Raw genomic sequence first — 23,060 nt, forward strand, 5'->3', positions numbered from 1 at the left:
ACACCAGTAGACTCTCATCAGCCTGCACCTACCCTCTTTGCCTAAATGAGTCAGACCGTGTGCCACCTCAGCTAGACTTGGAAGGTATGCTCTGGGGGCTACTGGCTTACCGTGTCCACCTGCCGACAGTCCTGAGGACTCCTGGCCATACCCCTTTGTCCTCCAGACTGCCTCTTCCTGTAAGGGAACACAATTATTTTGTATCTTAATTTAACGATCGTGTGTTTGCAGTGTAGAGTACCATGAGCATAACTCAAAAAAAAAAAAAGAAACATCTCTAGAGGAGAGAAAGAAGAAAATGAAAAAGAAAATGTCAAGTTTGCCATTCACCAACAGGCATATCAGTGTCTATACAAAATTTCCCTTCACCAGTATTCCCATTCTCCACCCTTTGTGCATGACAAGGCACACTGCAGTAATACTGGTGTCATCATGCTGTTGAGATATACTGGGTTTGGGCAGAACTCTGAAGGACCTAGGCATGTGGAGTTTGAACTGTACTTGGGTCCATGTATTGTACCACCCTGTGTGAACGCAAAAGATGAAGAGGAAAACTGTAGAGAAACAGAATAGAGGTTGGTGACAGATGAGTTTGTAGAGGTGGAGAAGATTTTATAAAAATTTGACAACTGGATTGGGCACTACGGAGTAGTGATTCTCTCCTTGGTCTACTCCCCTTAAAAAAAAAAAAAAATTCTGTGTGTCTTATCTCTACTGGGACTATCCAAGCCATCAATCCAGTGTCCTGTCCATCCTAAGTTCATGGGGAACCCGGTATCTGTGAGTTAATTTCCTCTGCCTGTGATGGACATGCATCTAGAACAGCAGAATGAAACATTAGTCTTCAAGTTTTGTCAAAGGGTAATGTTGCATTTATTTTGTTCTTCCCATTAACCGAATCTCATCTGTGTTTTCTATATGGCTTATGATTCCTTACTATATGTCCCTTGGTCCCGTCTATGTGTTTAATAATGTGGCTTGTGTTTTCTGTCTAGGGGATCTATATTGACTATGTGTCCTACTACTCCTACAATCTCTGGCAAAATGCCCTTCCTTCCTACAAGTGTAACATATTATTGACCATTAGGGATCTGGGGTTTGGACTGATGGGTCTTTCCTGTATGTGCCAGTATACTTACCATCCTCAACTTCTCCACCTGTTGTTCTCTGCGCCTAGCACTATTCTTGTGATGTTCAATAGCACACTATCTAAAATTAGCTACTGTGACCCCTTTCCAATTTTGCAAAGAAGTCTGCACCCTGACACTCAATGCCTTATTGAGCACGTCCATTTGCACAGAGACAGCCACCTCCCATTTGCCGAATTAGTGTTTACCAGTGATCTCATCCAGATGGAGAGTTTTCTATTTCTGCAAGAGACAAAAACAACAAAAATTTTTTTACAAGCTTCTAGGTCATGCGAAGTATTTCATTCAATCCTTCTCATCCCGTATTAAGGGTCTGTACATGGTCCAACAAACATTTCCAAGCTCATCTTTACTAGGGGCATTACTAGGAATGAATACTTCTTATATGGTAACTGAAAGAAATACCCTGGGGTTACCTTGTCTCTGTCCGCTTTCCTACTGGCAAATACTAATGTGCGGACAGGTTTTTTTCTCCATTTCTGACATTACTTTCTTGATTTTTTTGTTTTATTTTTGGGTTTTACTATATATGTACACAAATGATACCATACTTACCTGTTCCACTGGTCTCAGCCACTTCCCCCATAGGCTACTGCTCTTCTTTTACCGGTTGGATACTCCTCTGGGTGCATGAGAAATGGCTGAAAACGATCAGGTCACCTCCTCCTAAATAAAACTTCAACATTCATTAGTACATATATAGGTTACAGTCATATTTTTCATATTTTTATTATTTTCTATAGTTTGTATGCTGGCCGTAACTGCTTCCACATCTAATATGGCGGTGTACTTGCATTCTCTTTTTTTTTTTTCTTCCTACTTATTCATTGTTGCTACAAGTTCAAACAGTTCTTATATTTCCATTCTTGTCTTATATGACTTTGGTTAAACATACCACCTGCAATACCTTAGGATCAAACTCACCAACCCCTCTTGCTGTCACAGGGTTAAACAATTTGTATGTCTGACCCTTTGTTTTCGGAATTTTATCACACATATTCTTATCCTTAAGTTCTGCAATACCTCTGGTTCAAAGCTGCCCACTTTAGGGAATGGTACCCTATCTTTGTCAGTCATACGTACCCATTCAGACAAAAAGTATTCCGTGTGTGAACCATATTTTCCACACATAACAAACCTCGCTGACCCCTTGGGCCGCGGCTCTTCAACCTGAACCCTGGTTACAAAACGTCCACCGCTTGTGCAATTGGATCCCATCACAGACTTTTTCCTTTTACGCAATCCCCAATGCACAATACGAATAGACGGTGAAAGTTCTCAGAGCGCTTTCACCCACTCACGCCCACGTTGGCCAGTACTACCATACACTGTCGATAGCGAAGGCAATGTACCCAACCTAGGGCCCTATCTGACCTATATTTACTGGAAGTTTTTAGGAATAACTTACCCTTTCCAGTAAAGTATCGGTCGTTGGAGATTTTCCTGAGAGAGACCTACGAAAACTCCCTATGCACTTTATTATACACAAGTCACGCTTGCGTATGCTCTATATAGCGCTAATGATACCGCGATTTTACGCAAAAGCTCGTAAAAGGATATCACGTAGCACTATGTATCGCACCCACAAACGCGCGGTCCAATCGCACAGCGTATAGGTACTTGTACCTTATCTGCCGTACAACCACGGGTCGTTGTACAAACTGGGACCCTCAGTCCGGAGCGCAATACCAAGTGAGTCAGCCTTCTCACGCCACAAAGCCTCCACTCACTTGATGTACCAAACGACGGGATCCCGAATTCCGGGTTTCGAATTTCACTCACTCCTACGTTCGCTCACTCAAGTACACTTTGTTTTTTTTTTCTGTACAGAAAATTTGGATTCATTCAGATAGGCAGCTTTACCCCAGAGGCAATACAGTTTTTAAACTAAATTTAGAGTAACCTGCTTTTGAAATCTGATAATTATATGCTATTGTATTAAATGTCTACTATCCCACTTTTGAACTAAACAACACTATTGTATAATTTGTACTCAGCGCCCGCATTCTTACGCACTTTGCGCAAACACGCGACCGTGCGTGTCTCTTACGCTGCATGCGCAGTCCTTTACTTTGTCCGAGACACGTGTACAAAATCCTGCGTCCGCAATAAAACAAATCACACAGCTCTAAGTTTAAATGTGAACAATACTAATTACTATTGCCCACTAGACACAACTTGTTCTGTATAAACTTTTATGCAGACCTGCGTTTGTGTCTTTACGCTTACTTCCTTAAAATACTGTTATTTCAGTTTTAACTATATAGCAACAAATGTATCCTATTTCACACAGATCTATAATGAATCTAGCAATAATCAATAATTTAAATGATATGATTCAGATTGGATAACTATCTTGCAGAACATACACTGATATAAATATACACATAATTATAATAATATTATATATATGTACCATTCACTGGTCTCCTATGAGACTCATTTACCCATTCAGTGCTTCTAATTTGCATATCAACAGAGGTTCATATGCCTGTTCAAGAGGGTAGTGGGACAGGTTAATTAACATTTCAATGGCTATCCTAAACTAGCAAGCAGATTTTAACTAAATCCTAGAGGTAAAAGAAAAAAAACCTTTTTATTTTATATCTTTGTGTAATTCTTACATTAAGTATTCATCTCTTAACTCTCACTAGGCCCAGCTGAAACTATTTGTAATTGACTATGGCATGGGTTAAATAAATGCATTGGTAACTCATAAATGGTGTTTGATGTGACCAAGGAAAGCTGATTATTCTGAGCAGTGAAAATCAGCCATTTAGAAAATGACCTTCCCAAAATGGCCGCTGCTCCTCCCCCTTCCACATCCATGAGGGTTACACAATATGGTGGACAGGCCATGTGGTTAGTCCAAAATGGAGGACAGACCATGCGGCTTCCTTTGTCACAAATAAATCACACATCATAGAAGCACCAGAAGTTATTTTAGGCCTGAGTTAAAAATAAAAACTATATCAAGGCTATGCAGCAACTTTTAAATGTACTTTTAACCCTACTTAACAGATAAGCAATCCAATCTGAATCAAACACAATATGACTTATTTGAACCTTGTTTTGCAACAATAAAAATACATTTTAGCATCTTAAATATTATGAGAAACGCATTGTCCCTTGAATTTCATATCAGCGTCTTACTAATAACACAACAATACACACGGATATGATGATTTTCTCAGCTTTAGGATGCGTCCGTCACAAGCTGATCGACCACAGCGTCGCGTTTATAATGTACAGTGCATCATTAAGAACGTGATATCGCGGACCAGCCCCCATCTAAGAATTCCAAATTGAATCTCACAAATATTTAAAATGACCGCTCTAATATATATTGTAAACGCCTGCACCTCTTATTACCATATCCCATGAATGTGCGCTATACATCGCAAAACACTGCATCCCATAAGAGAAAACAATACACCCACACATTATCTGAGTTCCAAAGCTCATTGATGTATATATTTGTTATTAAAAAGGATATAGATTCAATATATATTACAAAGTACAGTATACCTATAGTTACATGATTACAACTCACACAGTAAGCAGTTAATACATAAAGTTACATACAGTTACATACAGTTACATGCCAGCATACAATACCATTATCCTTAAGTTATATAAATTCGTCTTTCCATATCACTCTCTCTCTCTGTAAAGTAATACTGGGACTCCATCTTCCTCTGAGACCAAAACAGGAACTAACTTCCTGTGTGATCAGTGTGTTATCTAGTTTCTGGGGGAGGGGTTCACGATGAGTCACCAGTCCCTTTGTATATGCTGAACAGGTTCAGCCTTGAGGACATCCAAAGGGACTGGCCTGAGTTTCCTGTCCACCACCTGTTTGGAATATCTATTGTTCTAATAAAAGTGATTTTAGCTTTTATACATTCAATCATAATTATCCGCTGCAATGTCCCACAACTTCACAACAAGCATCAAATGAATCTACACATCAATCTGGTTGCCTCAATAGTAAACATGACAGGTCTATTTTGTTTCATTCAAATAATACACATTCATGACATTAATTCATTAGATAATTTTAAATCATCATGATGTCTGGCGCTTGATATTATTATAATTATGTACTGTATGAAATAAGTGTCGAATCCATCTCTGTGGCATGTCCGTGTAAATGCGTATGTTACCATGTATTGCTGTGCTCGCTGCGAGTATTTGCAAGTATAGCGACTTATATGTGTGTAGTTTGTATGTTCTCTTTATGTAATATTTTTTTGACTTTGACAATATTGTACTGTGGAATTTCAACTCTGCCATTTACTACTCTTCCTGCAAGCAGGGGTGGATATGGGCCTATGGTTGGGCTCCATCAAGGTTTATATTTCGGCTCTCTCCATATTATTCCAGAGGCAGCTGACTGTAATTCCAGAGGTACAGACGTTCTTAAAGGGTGTCTTTCGCATTCAACCACCCTTTGTCCCTCCCACGGCTCCGTGGGATCTCAATGTGGTTCTGACCTTTCTCCAGTCGGAATGTTTGAACCTCTACACAGGGTGGAGTTAAAGTTTCCAACTTGGAAGACTGCCATGTTGCTGTCGTTAGCCTTTGCGAGGCGTGTGTCGGCCTTATCCTGTAAGAGTCCTTATTTGATTTTTCACGAGGATAGGGCGGAGCTCAGAGCTCGCCCAGTTTTTGCTGAAAGTGGTTTCAGCTTTTCACATTAATCAACCGATAGTGGTTCCGGTGATGTATGACGCATCAGTTGCTCCAAAGTCCTTCGATGTGGTTCAGCCTTTGAATGTTTTTATGTCAAAAGGACAGCTCTTCACAGGAAGTCTGACTCCCTCTTTGTCCTTTACAACGATACCAAGATTGGATGTCCTGCTTCTAAGCAGTTCATTGCTCGTTGGCTCAGGTTGACCATTCAACAGGCTATTCTTCTGCGGCACTGCTGCTTCCGAGTTCTATTCAGGCCCACTCGACTGGGTCGGTGGGTTCTTCCTGGGCGGCTGCCCATGGCATCTCAGCCTTGCAGTTGTGCTGAGCTGCTACTTGGTCTGGTTCGAACATGTTTGTAAAGTTCTGTAAGTTCGATACCTTGGCCGGTGAGGACCTTCAGTTTGGTCAGGCGGTTTTGCAGGGGTCTCGGCACTCTCCCACCCATTCTGGGAGCTTTGGGACTTCCCCATGGTACTAATCCATCCCAGTATCCCCTAGGACAGTGGTAGCCAACCCTGGTACTCGAGAGCTACCAACAGTTCACGTTTTCCAGCTCACCTAGCAGGTGCACAGGTGTAGTCATTACTAACTGACACATTTTAAAAAATCCACAGTTGGAGCTAATTACTTCACTTGTGATTCTGTGAGTAGACCTGGAAAATGTGAACTGTTGGTAGCTCTCGAGGACCAGGGTTGGCTACCCCTGCCCTAGAATGTTAGAGAAAATAGGAATTTAATACTTACAGGTAATTCCTTTTCTGGTTGTCCGTAGGGGATACTGGGAACCCACCTCAGCGCTTCATATTTCCTGCTTATCTGGTTGTAAGTTCTTGGTTGGGTCTGCGGTTGTTGTCCCTGTTACTGTTCTGGTTAGCGTTGCTATCCTTTGCTTTTGTTAGTGTGGCTATCCTTTGTTCTGGCTAGTACGGCTATTTCTTATCTTGTGTGTTGGTTCGTTGCCTCACTGCTGCTGTTGTATGTTTTCCTTCTCTCAAAGTAAGTCAGTGTCCTCGTGCACAGTTTTCCTAGACTGAGTCTGGTGAAGGGGCATAGAGGGGAGCAGCCAACACACGTTTAACATTTCTTAAAGTGCCAGGCTCCAATGGACCCGATCTATGCCCCATGGTACTAATCTTTCCCAGTATCTCCTACGGACTACGAGAAAAGGAATTACCGCTATGTATTAAATTCCTATTTTATATGTCTAGCTATGATGGTTTATTGACCCTAAAAATATTCTGGTAGGAGGGCGGGTGACATAGAATTGGTGGCATGGGGGTTATGTTAGGGTTTATAGTTTGCTTGTTCAGTGTAATTCTCAGTTGAAGCATTGTATTTTGTGAGATACAAACTGCTACCATGGAACAAAAGATTGTCAGCCAAGAAAGGCTATTCTAACATACTGTATGTTGTACAGAATGTGACAGCAAAAACTTTCTCTATAGTTTACATGACATTTGTAACTAACGCATACATCGTCCGCATATTTATCTTTATATTTTTTAAACTCGTGTAGCCTAAACTGGCCATTCACTTTTTATTTTTTTTATAACCGGTGTTTTAAATTCAGTTAGACCATCATGTAGGTTTTGGGAGGTGTTTCCATTAATGATTCTTGCCCCATACATTGGGGGGATTCAATTTGGGCAGACCCCCCATTAAGCCGAATTGCCATCAGGTAATATCTGCCTAAAACAGGTACACTATGCTTGCCAGAATTATTATTTATTTATTTTTTTAAACTAGCTCTAGCACTAGCAGCTTGAATGTACAATTATTTCTTTCCAACCTCGTATCCCAATCTTACACTAGTTAGTGCCCTCATGAAATATGTAAACGGGCTTGGTATGCGTTACCGCCAATGGGGATCCTGGCGGGGGGGGGGGGGCGGGAGGAGTGCAACAAGCCCCTTGCGGGCACGCTGCGCTCACCACGCCACAGGTTCTATTCCCACTCTATGGGTGGCGTGGACACTCAAGAGTAGGAAAAGTCCCTACTAGTCAGCATTTGAAGGGGTGCATGATTTAGCCACCAGTCACATAACTACATCCCAAGTAAACATGTCTTGGTTACATATAAAGTAAAACTAGGAGGTGCAGGGTACACTTTCACAGAATCATACATAGAAAATATGTATTTAAAACATACATAATCATATTATAGGCCCACTGAACAAAGGTGGATAGATGTAGAATATAACTTAGCCACAACAGAAATGAAATAATAGACCATCAACTTCATACAGCCTATGTGCAACGACAAGAGAACACCTAAAGCTTGGTGCAGCCAAACACAGCCCAACCAGCACCCCCTCTGGACCTTGGAAGTAATTTACAGTGATGTTGTAATACGGCAACATCCTTATTTGGGTAGCCACCACTAAAGCCGGACAGAATGTTGACGAGAATTTGGCGGCTGCAGCAGGAGCGATAAGTAACATAAAGGGGAGACTGGGCTGGCACATACTTACAGATGTGTCCTCATACAGCTAGCCTCAATACTCCACAGTGAGATACCTGCCTGGAGTGAACCACCAGATCTCATGCAACTAGCGTCAGGTGTCTTTTTTTTGGCAAAAAGTGCTTCTTAGCTGCAACATGATGCGACTAATACCCCTTTCCACTAGCTTTTAAAACACGGGTAAATGCACGGGGGCGAACATTTACCCGTGTTTTTTCCTAGTGGAAAAGGGTCCCCCTGCAAATTCCCAGATCAAGTGATCCGGGAATCCTACCCGGGTAGCTTGCCGGGTTGAACACGTGTTCAACCCGGTAAGCTGTGTAGTGTGAACGGGAGCCATGTCGAGGCGACACGGCTCCCGTTCACAGTGTATGGGAAGGCGACGCTGGGAGATCATGTGATCTCCCAGCACCGCCCCTGCCGCGTCACTAGCAGCGTCACCAACCCGGCAGCGCTGTGGGAAAGGGGGCTGCGACCCGTGCTACAGATGGAAAAGGAGTATTAGATGCACCAGGAGACTGTGCATATCAAATGAAGGAGCACAGTCCCCTGGTGCATACTTCATAGTCAGCACTCCGTCGCACACAAATAACAGGATTTTAATACCTACCGGTAAATCCTTTTCTCCTAGTCCGTAGAGGATGCTGGGGACCACATCAAGACCATGGGGTATAGGCGGTTCCGCAGGAGCCATGGGCACTCTTAAGACTTTTCAATGGGTGTGAACTGGCTCCTCCCCCTATGCCCCTCCTCCAGACCTCAGTTATAGGAACTGTGCCCAGGGAGACGGACATTTCGAGGAAGGACTTATTTTAATACTATCGGTGAGATATATTCAATATAACACACGCCAACAGGCATGAACTAATTGCAGCAACATGCTGAACTAAGATAACACAACTTGTGTAACTCTAATAACTAAACTGCAGGTAAAGTACGCACTGGACGGGTGCCCAGCATCCTCTACGGACTAGGAGAAAAGGATTTACCAGTAGGTATTAAAATCCTGTTTTCTCATACGTCCTAGAGGATGCTGGGGACCACATCAAGACCATGGGGTTTAAACCAAAGCTCCAGTACGGGCGGGAGAGTGCGGATGACCCTGCAGCACCGATTGACCAAACTTTAGGTCCTCATCGGCCAAGTTGTCAAACTTGTAGAACTTTGCAAATGTGTTTGACCCTTACCAAGTAGCTGCTCGGCACAGTTGTAATGCCGAGACCCCCCGACCCCCCCCCCCCCCCCCGGGCAGCCGCCCAGGATGAGCCCACCTTCCTAATGGAGTGGGCCTTTACTGACGTCGGTAACAGCAATCCAGCTGTAGTATGAGCTTGCTGAATCGTATTTCTGATCCAACGTGCAATAGTCTGCTTGGAAGCAGGACACCCAATTTTGTTGTGAGTATACAGGACAAACAGGGCCTCTGTTTTCCGTATATGAGCCGTTCTAGCAACATAGATTTTCAAAGCTCTAACCACATCTAGAGACTTTGACTCAGTGAATGTGTCAGTAACTACTGGCACAACAATAGGTTGGTTTATGTGGAAAGATGAAACCACCTTAGGAAGAAAATGCTTGCAAGTTCTCAACTCTGCCCTATCTTCATGGAAGATCAGGTAAGGGCTCTTGTGAGACAAGGCCCCCAATTCAGACACGCGTCTTGCCGATGCCAAAGCCAATAGCATCACCACTTTCCAAGTGAGAAACTTCAACTCTATCTCTTGTAGAGGCTCAAACCAATCCGATTGAAGAAACTGCAACACCACGTTAAGGTCCCATGGTGTCACTGGAGGCACGAATGGAGGCTGGATGTGCAGAACCCCTTTCACGAAGGTCTGAACCTCTGGAAGAGAGGCCAATTGTTTTTGGAAGAACACTGACAAGGCCGAAATCTGAACCTTGATTGTTCCCAATCGGAGGCCCGCTTCCACACCAGCCTGTAGAAAATGGAGGAAACGTCCTAAATGAAACTCTTCCGTAGGAGCTTTCTTGGATTCACACCAAGACACATATTTTCTCCAAATACGGTGGTAATGTTTCGACGTTACTCCCTTTCTGGCCTGAATAAGAGTGGGGATGACTTCCTTGGGAATACCCTTCCTGGCTAGGATCCGGCGCTCAACAGCCATGCCATCAAACGTAGCCGCGGTAAGTCTTGATACACGCACGGCCCCTGCTGCAGCAGGTCCTCGCGAGGAGGAAGAGGCAGAGGACCTTCTATGAGCAACTGCTGAAGATCTGGGTACCAAGCCCTCCTTGGCCAGTCTGGGGCAATGAAGATTGCTCGAACCCTTGTTTTTCTTATGATCCTGAGTACCTTTGGGATCAGCGGAAGTGGAGGGAAGACATACACTGACGGGAAAACCCACTGGGTCACTAGCGCATCCACTGCTACTGCTAGAGGGTCTCTCAACCTGGAACAGTATCTCCGAAGCTTCTTGTTGAGACGAGATGCCATCATGTCTACTTGTTATGCACACCAGTGCCTGCAGGAAAGTACTGGTGTCAGGACTGTTATGCACTCCAGTGCCTGCAGGAATGTACTGGTGTTTGAACTGTTATGCAAAACAAATGGACTTACAGACAGACTGGGGAATATGACATAACGTACACAGAAGGTGATAGGTTAACAAAATACACACAAAGTGAACAGAGAAGCCCAGAGGCTAAGGAACTGGGTATCTCCCTTGTATTAGAACTGCTCCCTGGTAAGTTAGCTCTCTGTCTGGAAATGTTTTAGTAATGACCTTTATCATGAGGCGTACTGTGACAAATTACATGGCCCAATGTGGGCACTGCTATTAAGTAGTTAGGACTGCTGTATCAGAGAAGCCGTGAAGTGGCCAGCAGCTTAAACATGTGTTTGCAAACATTTGTGACAAATTCTCTGAATTTTATTACCAGATAGATTCAGGGTTGGTTACAGGTAATTTTCAGTGTGCGGAAGGGAATTTGGGGGTGGGGATTTGCACCCCCCTTCCTCTTTGTTTGTCTGTCTATGACCCCTCCCCCTTCCAGCACCTGATATATAATTATCTCCAGGTATGATTGAGCAGCTTCCAAATTGTTTGTCTGCTTGTATTAGAACTGCTCAGATGGGAAAAGCAAGATGTTGTGTTTTAATACGTAGAGAACCCGAAATGCTGTTGCTAAGGGCAACAGCAAAACCCTAAAGGGTTACCAACGGGTGTGGCAGTAAACTCCTTGGTCAGAGATGGAATGATAGACACAAGGAGAGTCTCCACAATCCTAATTCTCACTTGCAGTGCACAGGTTCAGCTTACTGCCACTAAACTGACCCCTGACACCTAGCACAGTGAGACAGGATTAGACAGGCAAGTCTTAGAATACAGCCGCAAACTTGCTAAGTTCACAGAGTAGTAACAGAACCCCAGCAAGCTAAACGACTGACTCCAGTCTTACTGCTAGGTCTGGATTGGCAGAGTGTAATACCAAATCCCCAGGCCTATTTGCAGTAAGCAACAAACAAATACAAAGCTACACAGTACTGGCTAACTTTCAGAAACTGACTAACCAACAAAGATTCAGCAGCATCTGCTTACCCTGAGAAGAGGCCTTATAAAGCAGGTGCTGTCCACGCCCCACTCAGACCTCACAGATTGTGAGCACAAAAACCAGCACCGGATCCCCTGCCATGCACAGAGCCTATAACCACTGCACAGCAAAAGACCCGAACCGGAGTATCAGCTGCGCTCAGGTCACTCCGCTAGCACTTGTCTCCCGGTTGCCATGACGATGTGGCAGCACAGGGCAGGAGACCCTAACAGTACCCCCCCTCTGACGAGGGGTCAAAGAACCCCTACCACCGGGTTTATCTGGGAACTGCGAGAAGAAAGAGCGTATCAGTCTGGGGGCATGAAGATCACAACTGCGCACCCACGACCGCTCCTCCGGGCCATACCCCTTCCAGTGCACCAAAAATGACAGCCGACCCCGAACCACCTTGGAGTCAAGAATCCTTTCAACAACAAACTCCCTCTGGCCACGTATCAGAAGAGGGGAAGGTCTTCCACTGGAAGAAGGATTACTAATCGCCCGTTTTAAAAGGGAACAATGAAAGGTTTTATTGATACCCAAAGAACGGGGCAGATCTAACTGAAATGCCACCGGATTGATAACCCTGGTGATCTTATAAGGGCCGATGAACCGGGGGCCTAACTTATGAGATGGCTGTCTCAACTTCAAATTCTTGGTAGACCACCAGACGAAGTCTCCTAATTTGAAGATGCAGGGTCTTTTCCGCTTATCAAAAACCCTTTTGGTCACTAATGACACAGACACAAGGGCTTTCTTCACTTTCCGCCAAATACCTCTAAGGACCGAAACCACAGAGGAACCACCAGGCGTGGAGTCCAGGGGGTCAAAAGAATTGGCCTTAGGATGATGCCCATACACACAAAGGAATGGAGAGATCCCTGTAGCAGAGTGAGCCGCGTTGTTATAGGCAAACTCCGCCATGGACAGATGAGCAACCCAGTCAGTCTGACACTTGGAGACATAACACCTGAGGAACTGCTCCAAGGACTGGTTCACCCTTTCAGTCTGCCCATTAGACTGCGGATGGTAGCCCGACGACAAGCTGACAGAAATCTGGAGATCGGAACAAAATGCCCTCCAGAATTTGGCCACAAACTGGGATCCGCGGTCAGAGACCACATCAAGTGGCAACCCGTGGAGACGCACAACATGCAGCATAAATAATTCAGACAGGCGTCTGGCCGATGGCAGCCCAACCAGTGGAACGAAGTGCGCCATCTTCGAAAACCTGTCAACGACAACCCAGATGGCTGTCATCCCCGAGGATTTGGGCAAGTCCACCACAAAATCCATTGAAATGTGGGTCCATGGCTTAGATGGGATAGAGAGTGGATGTAATGGGCCAACCGGAACCCCTCTAGGAGTCTTATTTCGGGCACAGATGTCACATGCCCGAACCCACTGATCCACATCCTTAGCCACCGAGGGCCACCACACCGCCCTAAATAGCAACTCCCGAGTTCTGGCAATACCCGGGTGACCTGCAGACTTCTTGGCATGGAATTCCAGGAACACTCGCTGTCTTAACCTAGGAGGCACAAACAAAAGACCTACCGGAAGGTCTGGAGGAGCCTGCTCCTGTGCTCTAAGGACTAATGATAAGAGGTCCTGGGTAATGCCCACTTTAATACATGATGGGGAAACAATGGGCAACGGCTCCTCGGTGGTCTCCTGGATTGGAGCAAAACTCAGCGAGAGCGCATCAGCCTTGATGTTTTTTGACCCAGGGCGATATGTTATCAAAAAATTAAAGCGAGCAAAAAACAAAGCCCATCGTGCCTGCCTGGCATTGAGACGCTTCGCTGACTCTAAATATGCCAGATTCTTATGGTCAGTGAGAATTGAGACCACAAACTTAGCCCCCTCAAGCCAGTGTCTCCACTCCTCGAGTGCATCCTTAATAGCCAACAATTCCCGGTTACCCACGTCATAATTCATCTCGGCAGGCGAAAATTTACGGGAAAAGTAAGCACAGGGATGAAGGCGATTATCAGACACTCCCATCTGAGAAAGCACTGCCCCAATACCCATCTCAGAGGCATCCACCTCCACCACAAAAGGACGCTCTGGATCTGGGTGTCGCAGCACCTTGGCCGAAACAAATGCCCTTTTGAGACGGGCAAAAGCCGCTTTAGCCTCATAAGACCAGTGAGCAACATCCGCCCCTTTCTTAGTGAGTGCCACCAAGGGCGCCACTATAGACGAAAATCCAGCGATAAATCGTCTATAAAAATTCGCAAAGCCCAGGAAACGCTGAAGCGCCTTCAAACTAGTGGGCTGCACCCAATCCAGGACTGCCTGTACCTTGGAACCCTCCATTTGGAAACCTTCTGGGGAGATAATATATCCTAGAAATGCGATTTGCTGAACTTCAAATTCGCACTTCTCCAGCTTCGCCCCAAGCCGGTGGTCTCTGAGTTTCTGGAGGACTAAGCGTACATGCTTCCGATGTTCCTCCAGGGAATGGGAGAAGATTAGGATGTCATCTAAGTATACAACTAAGAATCTATCCAAATATTCCCTGAGCACATCGTTCATGAAGTCCTGGAAGACTGCCGGGGCATTACAGAGCCCAAAAGGCATCACCAAATATTCATAATGCCCTGAGTGGGTATTAAAGGCAGTCTTCCATTCATCCCCCTCTCTTATTCGGATTAGATTGTACGCACCGCGTAGGTCAATCTTAGAAAAAATGGTGGCAGTACGAAGCTGGTCAAACAAGACCGAAATGAGAGGCAGTGGGTATGAGTTTTTAATCGTGATACGGTTCAATTCCCTGAAGTCGATGCAGGGTCGCAACGAACCGTCCTTTTTACCCACGAAGAAGAACCCCGACCCAACTGGAGACTGTGAAGGTCTGATAAATCCCTTAGCCAAGTTCTCCTGAATGTACTCTGCCATAGCCTGAGTCTCAGGACGTGACAGGGAGTACAACCTGCTCTTGGGAAGCTTAGCATTTGGCAACAAATCAATGGCACAGTCATAGGGGCGATGGGGAGGTAGTACCTCTGCAACTTTTTTGGAGAACAAGTCCGCAAAATCTGCATAACACCCTGGCAATCTTAGCTGCGAGAGCCTGACTGGAAGGCTCAAGCAACTCCTGAAACAATCAGTACCCCAACTAAGAATCTCCCCAGAGACCCAGTCAAATTGAGGATTGTGGGCCCTTAACCAGGGTAACCCCAACACCAATGGGGCAAAAGTACAGACAGTCACATAAAAGGACAATTTTTCAGAGTGTGTGGCTCCAATAAACAAAGAAATCTGGCTAGTGCAAGAGGTAATTTTACCTTGGGATAATGGTTCCCCGTTTAACCCACAAATCTCAATTTCCGATGCCAGGGGTACTAAGGGAACAGAGTGTTTCAGGGCGAATTGGCAGTCCATAAAAACCCCGTCGGCCCCACTGTCCACAAAGGCCTCAGTCTTGACAGTTTGACCGAGGATCTTCAAGGTCACCGGAATGATAAAAGTCTTCTTGGGAAATTCTGACTTCTGGCCTGACAGGATATTTCCCATCACCCTCAGGCCCTGAAGTTTTCCGGCTTTTCTGGGCATGATACTACCACATGACCTTTATTCCCACAGTACAAACACAACCCCTGCTGTCTCCTCCGCGTCTTCTCACGCGAGGAGAGGCGGGTAGCCCCAATCTGCATAGGCTCCTCTGAAAATTCCTCAGAGTCTGAGGTTCCCTTGGGAAGGAAGGAAATCTCAGTCTCCCTTTCAAGCCTACGCTCTCTCAGCCGTCTATCCACCCGGATGGATAACTGCATGAGCTGATCCAAGCTATCAGGCAAGGGATATTGTACCAGTTGGTCCTTTATCTGGTTAGAAAGACCTCTTCGGTACTGGTGTCTCAGGGCTGGGTCATTCCACTGGGTATCATGGGCCAACCTCCGAAACTCCGTACAGTAAACCTCAACTGGCCTTCGCCCTTGCTTAAGGATCGAAATCTGAGCCTCGGCTGGGGCCGTCTTGTCAGGGTCATCATACAACATGCCCAGTGCCGTAAAAAAAGCATCAACACTTTTAAGCGACGGACAGTCAGGCTGCAACCCATATGCCCAGACCTGTGGGTCTCCTTGTAGCAAGGAAATCACTATGCCCACCCGCTGAATCTCCGACCCAGAAGACTGAGGCCTAAGCCGGAAGTATAGCTTGCAGCTCTCCTTGAAACAAAAGAACTGCGAGCGATCTCCAGAAAAACAATCCGGGAGATTTACTTTCGGCTCCTTAACCCCTGCAGGTGCTGCTGCTGCGGGAGCTCCGCCAGCAGCCTGGGAGGTGTGCATTTTAATGGACAAATCATTAAATTGTCGAGTCAGGACCTGCACCTGATCGACCACCTGTTGCAACGTATTTTGAGGGGTATGCTCCATATTCCCACAAAATTTCAACAGGAGTATTAGGCTGCTGAATATGTTATGCACACCAGTGCCTGCAGGAAAGTACTGGTGTCAGGACTGTTATGCACTCCAGTGCCTGCAGGAATGTACTGGTGTTTGAACTGTTATGCAAAACAAATGGACTTACAGACAGACTGGGGAATATGACATAACGTACACAGAAGGTGATAGGTTAACAAAATACACACAAAGTGAACAGAGAAGCCCAGAGGCTAAGGAACTGGGTATCTCCCTTGTATTAGAACTGCTCAGATGGGAAAAGCAAGATGTTGTGTTTTAATACGTAGAGAACCCGAAATGCTGTTGCTAAGGGCAACAGCAAAACCCTAAAGGGTTACCAACGGGTGTGGCAGTAAACTCCTTGGTCAGAGATGGAATGATAGACACAAGGAGAGTCTCCACAATCCTAATTCTCACTTGCAGTGCACAGGTTCAGTTTACTGCCACTAAACTGACCCCTGACACCTAGCACAGTGAGACAGGATTAGACAGGCAAGTCTTAGAATACAGCCGCAAACTTGCTAAGTTCAGAGTAGTAACAGAACCCCAGCAAGCTAAACGACTGACTCCAGTCTTACTGCTAGGTCTGGATTGGCAGAGTGTAATACCAAATCCCCAGGCCTATTTGCAGTAAGCAACAAACAAATACAAAGCTACACAGTACTGGCTAACTTTCAGAAACTGACTAACCAACAAAGATTCAGCAGCATCTGCTTACCCTGAGAAGAGGCCTTATAAAGCAGGTGCTGTCCACGCCCCACTCAGACCTCACAGACTGTGAGCACAAAAACCAGCACCGGATCCCCTGCCATGCACAGAGCCTATAACCACTGCACAGCAAAAGACCCGAACCGGAGTATCAGCTGCGCTCAGGTCACTCCGCTAGCACTTGTCTCCCGGTTGCCATGACGACGTGGCAGCACAGGGCAGGAGACCCTAACACTACTTGAGGAACTCCCCAAAGACTTGTCACCTCTGAGAAAACTTCTTGGTGGAGGCCCCACTCTCCTGGATGGAGATCGTGTCTGCTGAGGAAGTCTGCTTCCCAGTTGTCTACTCCCGGAATTAATATTGCCGACAGAGCTTGTAGATGTTTTTCTGCCCAGCGGAGGATTTTTGTCGCCTCTGCCATTGCCGCTCTGCTTTTCGTTCCGCCCTGCCTGTTTATGTACGCGACTGCTGTTACATTGTCCGCCTAGATCTGCACGGGACGGTCTTGAAGGAGATGTACCGCTTGTTGAAGGCCGTTGTAAATGACTCTCAGCTCCAGAAAGTTTATGTGAAGGCAGGCTTCCTGATGTGACCAACGTCCTTGGAAGTTTTCTCCCTGAGTGACTGCTCCCCAGCCTCGGAGACTTGCATCCGTGGTTACCAGGACCCAGTCCTGACTCCTGAACCTGCGTCCCTCTAGTAGGTGAGAGCTGTGTAACCACCACAGGAGCGAAATCCTGGCTTTTGACGACAGGATTATCTTTCGGTGCATGTGCAGGTGTGACCCCGACCACTTGTCCAACAGGTCCCACTGGAATACTCTGGCATGGAACCTGCCAAACTGTATGGCCTCTTAGGCCGCCACCATCTTCCCCAACAACCAAATGCACTGATGGATCGACACACAGGATGGTTTCAGTATCTGTTTTACCATTTTCTGTATTTCTAAAGCCTTTTCCAATAGCAAAAATACTCTCTGAACTTCTGTATCCAGAATCATCCCGAGGAAAGACAACCTTGTAGTCGGTTCCAACTGTGACTTTGGATAATTTATGATCCACCCGTGTTGCTGGAGTATTGACAGAGAGAGTCAGATGTTTTGTAACAACTACTCCCTGGATCTCACCTTTATCAGGAGATCGTCCAGATAAGGAATTATATTGACTCCTTTCTTACAAAGGAGGACCATCATCTCCGCCATCACCTTGGTGAATACCCTCGGCGCTGTGGAGAGGCCAAAAGGTAACGCCTGGAATTGGTAATGGCAATCCTGAATCGCGAATCTCAGATAAGCCTGGTGAGGAGGATAAATGGGAACATGCAGGTAAGCATCCTTTATGCTCACCGACACCATGTAGTCCCCCTCCTCCAGACTGGAAATTACCGCCCGAAGTGATTCCATCTTGAACTTGAACCTTTTCAGGTAGCAATTCAGATCTTTTAGGTTTAGGATCGGTCTGGCCAAGCCGTCCAGCTTCGGAACAACAAAGAGGCTTGAATAAAAACTCCGCCCCTGTTGTGACAACGGTACCAGGACTATGACCTGGTCCTGAAACAATTTTTGGATTGCCGCTGTTACTGCTTCTCTCTCTGGCGGAGAAACAGGCAAGGTCGATTTGAAAAATCGGCATGGGGGAACGTCTTGAAACTCCAGCTTGTATCCCTGGGATACTATTTGCAATACCCAGGGATCCAGGCCAGACAGAATCCAACCTTGGCTGAACAGTTTGAGACGTGCCCCCACCCGAGCGGCCTCCCGCAAGGGAGCTCCAGCGTCATGCTGAAGATTTGGTAGGAGTAGGGGTAGACTTCTGCTCTTGGGAACCGGAAGCCGCTGGGGACTTCTTTCCCTTTCCCCTTCCCCTACCTGCAAAGAAGGGGGAACCTCTCGTCTTTTTGTATTTATTGGGCCGAAAGGACTGCATGTGCGGGTGATAGGTCTTTTTTGCCGGCGCAGGCGGCAAAAATGTCGACTTACCTACGGTAGCCGCCGAGACTAACGCATCCAGGCCATCGCCAAATAAGGCCTCACCTTTATATGGGAGAGCCTCCATGTTTCTTTTGGAATCTGCATCCGCGTTCCACTGGCGAATCCACAACGCCCACCTAGCCGATACTGCCATGGTAGCGGCTTGTGAACTCAAGAGTCCAATATCCTTCATTGCTTCCAGCATGTAGGTGGCTGCGTCCTTGATATTCCCTAACTTAAGTAGAATCTCATCTTTATCAATCGTGTTAATTTCTGATGACACGCTTTCTGACCTTTTTCAATAACGCGACTCGTCCACGCGCGGGCAATAGTGGGCCTGAGCAGTGTACCATTGGCTACATAAATGGATTTCAATGTAGTTTCCATTTTACGGTCTGCCGGCTCCTTAAGTGAAGCCATGCCAGGTGCAGGGAGAATTACTTTCTTTGTCAACCTGGAAAGTGCACTGTCTAACACACGGGGTGATTCCCATTTTTTCCTGTCCTCAGCCGGGAAAGGGTAAGCTATTTGAATCCTTTTGGGAATACGAAACTTCTTATCAGGACTCACCCACATCCCCTCAAAGAGAGCATTCAGTTCGTGGGAAGGAGGGAACGTGACTTTGGATTTCTTTTCCTTATAAAAATAAGCCTTCTCCTGAGGTACAGAAGTGGTTTCTGTAACCTCCAACACGTTTCTTATAGCCACAATCATATATTGTATACTTTTCGCCAATTTATGATCTATCTCGCTGGAGTCACTATCGTCGACACAAGAATCAGAGTCTGTGTCGGTATCAGTGTTTACAACATTCGCAAATGGTCTCTTATGTGACCCAGAGGGGCCGCCTGCATAAGGAATAACAGAATCCTGAAAAATCACATCTTCCACAGATTTTCTCCAGCATGCAGCCTTAGATTCAGACTTATCTTATCTTTGGTTAATCAGATGCATACTGTCACGTATCTCTTTCACCCATGCAGGCTCTTGGTATGCCGGTAGCGCCACCACATTACAACTCTGTGTCCCTAAAATGGCTTCCTCCGAGAAGGAACTCCCTGCCTCAGACATGCCTCACACGTGTACAGCACACTCACAGAACCACTGGGACTTATTTGGGGACAGACCCACAGTAAAATCTGTCAGAGGGACACAGTATAGGAGCACCCAGTTCACAATCCCAGCGCCAGTATGTAATGAGTGTGAACACAGCATGCCCACAGCCAAATAGCGCTTTTATACAGATAATCACACTATAAAATGCACCACAATGCCTTGTGCCCCCCCAAATATCACCCTGTACTTGTCAGAAGTGGAGGAGAGGACCAGCATGTTCTCTGCAGCCTGAGGAGAAAAAATGGCGCTGAGCAGTGTGCTGGCTGCCTGAGGAAGAAGCTCCGCCCCCGCAACGTCGCGTCCTTACACTCAGTAATCATTGCAATATTTATACTGGCGGGGGTAGGGCTGTGCCATTGGCACCTTATGCCGCCTTTTAGCCAGTTTTGAGATATATTTCTGCTGCCCAGGGCGCCCCCCCGCGCCCTGCAGTGCCTGTGTGTGGGCAGCAATGGCGCGCTGTGCTCCCGCCAGCAGCGCCGTACCTCAGCCATCACTTACTTGATAGAAGTTAATTCTTCTTATACTCACCTGTCTTCTGACTTCTGGCTCTCTGAGGGGGTGACGGCGTGCTGTGGGAGTGAGCATCTAGACACAGCTAGCGTTCAGTACCCTTCAGGAGCTAATGGTGTCCTGTCAGCCAGAAGCAGAGCCATGAAACTCTTTAGGAAGTTGGTTCTGCTTCTGCACCCTCAGTCCCAAGAAGCAGGGAGTCTGTTGCCAGCAGATCTCCCTGAAAATAAAAAACCTAAAAGTCCTTTTCAGAGAAACTCGGTAGAGCTCCTCAGAGTGCATCCAGTCTGCCTGGGCACATTTCTAAAACTGAGGTCTGGAGTAGGGGCATAGGGAGAGGAGCCATTTCACACCCATTAAAAAGTCTTAAGAGTGCCCATGGCTCCTGCGGAACCGCCTATACCCCATGGTCTTGATGTGGTCCCCAGCATCCTCTAGGACGTATGAGAAATACAAGTGTTGCAGGCTACTTGGGCATCCTAGTCGCATCGTGTTGTGACTAAGCTGCATTTTCAGCAAGAGATGCAAAAAAAAAAAAAAAACCCGCTAGCAGTCTCCCAGGATCTAGTGCGCTGAGAGGGGATGTTTGGCATGACTGAAGGAATGATGAGGACACATCTGCAAGTGGGGGTACCGAGCTGGTATTTAAATACATGAGCTGAGGACTGAGGCTGACATACTGTATAAAGGGGCATGTCAGTAGAAGATGTGTGTGGCATATTACCAGCTTGGTGCACTAAACTATGCTATATCATGCATTGTGAGCGCTACTGTGCAGTACATTATGGGCAGTATCCTATTAGCCCTGATGCTTTTTCGGACGGTAAAAATGGCTGGATATTGCAATGTTTGGTCAATTGTCATTATAGCAGTATCCAATTAGAAGCCATTTTTATCATCCGAGATACCACATGAATCAGGGCGGCTCATTATCACAGATTATGCTTCAGGTGCCCAAGGCACCCGGAACATAATCCCCGACAAGTGCTGGCATCGGGGCTCCTATTAGCAGCTGCAAAGTGCCACTGCTAGTTGGATACCCCCCCCCATGCATCTCCTCAGTCAACAAAAGTTAAATCTAAAATCATTCAAACCACACTTCATTATTTTTTATTAATTTTCACATTTCTTAGGCAAGGATTTTTTGAGGCGATATTATTCTAACTGCTGGGGGGCAAACTGCCAGATATTTTGTGGGCCTTCAGCCAGTGATGTTCTTTAAATGGCATGGGTGTCTCACAAGCAACAAACCCCTTTATATCCTCTTTACACTACCATAACAACCCGCATCAAGCCAGGATTTTGCTTATAGGGGGTAATTGTTGGCAGTTGGGCAAAACCATGTGCACTGCAGTGGGGGGGGGGGGGGGGGGGGGACCCGCGAAAGCGGGAGGTTATCTCTCCATCCTGCTCGCATCACTAGGGTGTGAGCAGGATGCGGGAGACCTGCCCACTCTTCCGGTGGTGCGGGGGGCTACCCCAAAAAACGGGAGCCTCCCGCAGCTTCCGGTAGAGTAGGTAAGTATGCTCTGAATTACACCCATAGTGTGAAACAACCAACCCCATGTCCCAACCCTGCTCTTTACTAGTGTCAGGGCTGAGACCTGGCAATTTCCTAGCTTGTAGTATGAAAGGGGTATTGAGACTGCTTTTCTGCTTTTATCCATGAAAACAGACTAAGGGGTCCATGTACTAAAAGGAGATAAGCCTCCACAACGAAAAATTCAGTGAAAATGCTTGTACATATCGCTTCTCTGCATGTACTAAAGCATTTTCTCTGACTGTTATCTGCCTGTGCTAAGTACTGTGCCTAATATCGCACTGCCATAGGCTACTATGGCGGCGATATTCCCCTCTGCTATTACTAAAACCTCTGATGACTCACCGCTGCCCCTTTCCTCCTGTGCCCGCTTCGTCGGGTTTAGCTGCCGTTAACAGCCCTCCCTGCAGCAAAGAGCCGTTATCTGCTGACCTGCAGTGTACTTTTTTTGTTTCCTGATTAAAGTTTTTCTTGTTTGTAAAAAACAAATCCTGCTGGAGCAGGTCAGCTGACGTGTCTTCACTCTGTGTCCTCGAGGCAGGCTGACGCAGCTGTGAAGTGTGTTCCTGGATCCTTTATTGATTTAAGCTTTCTCTTGTTTAGCCCTGGTCAGGATACTCAGTGTAAATTGTAAGTTTTTATTTAATAAAGGCTTTGACTGGCTGTGCCTGTTTCTGTTGTGTGGCTGGGCTCTAGGGGATGTCTTTGGGACTGGGTTAGCAGCAGCAGAACCATCTGTAGACATGACAGGATAACGACCTTGGCCAATCCGGAACAATGAGTATTGTTCTCACTCCTCTTTTTCTTATGATTCTCAGCACCTTGGGTATGAGAGGAAGAGGAGGAAATATATAGACCGACTGGAACACCCACGGTGTCACCAGTGCGTCCACAGCTATCGCCTGAGGGTCTCTTGACCTGGCGCAATATCTCTGCAG

The 23,060-nt window shown here is 46.2% G+C and overlaps 1 long non-coding RNA gene across 1 annotated transcript in view; it reads right to left on the reverse strand.

Moving 5' to 3' along the window:
- The window catches only part of LOC135055878 (uncharacterized), a 79,166-nt gene extending 56,600 nt beyond the window's left edge, over positions 1–22,566 (reverse strand). Inside the window, exon 1 of the long non-coding RNA XR_010243835.1 lies at positions 22,468–22,566. This is a non-coding gene — a long non-coding RNA (uncharacterized LOC135055878). The remainder of the gene's footprint in view (positions 1–22,467) is intronic.
- Between the last annotated feature and the right edge of the window lie 494 nt (positions 22,567–23,060).

The sequence above is a fragment of the Pseudophryne corroboree genome, chromosome 3, assembly GCF_028390025.1.
Source record: "Pseudophryne corroboree isolate aPseCor3 chromosome 3, aPseCor3.hap2, whole genome shotgun sequence".
NCBI classification, from domain to species: domain Eukaryota; kingdom Metazoa; phylum Chordata; class Amphibia; order Anura; family Myobatrachidae; genus Pseudophryne; species Pseudophryne corroboree.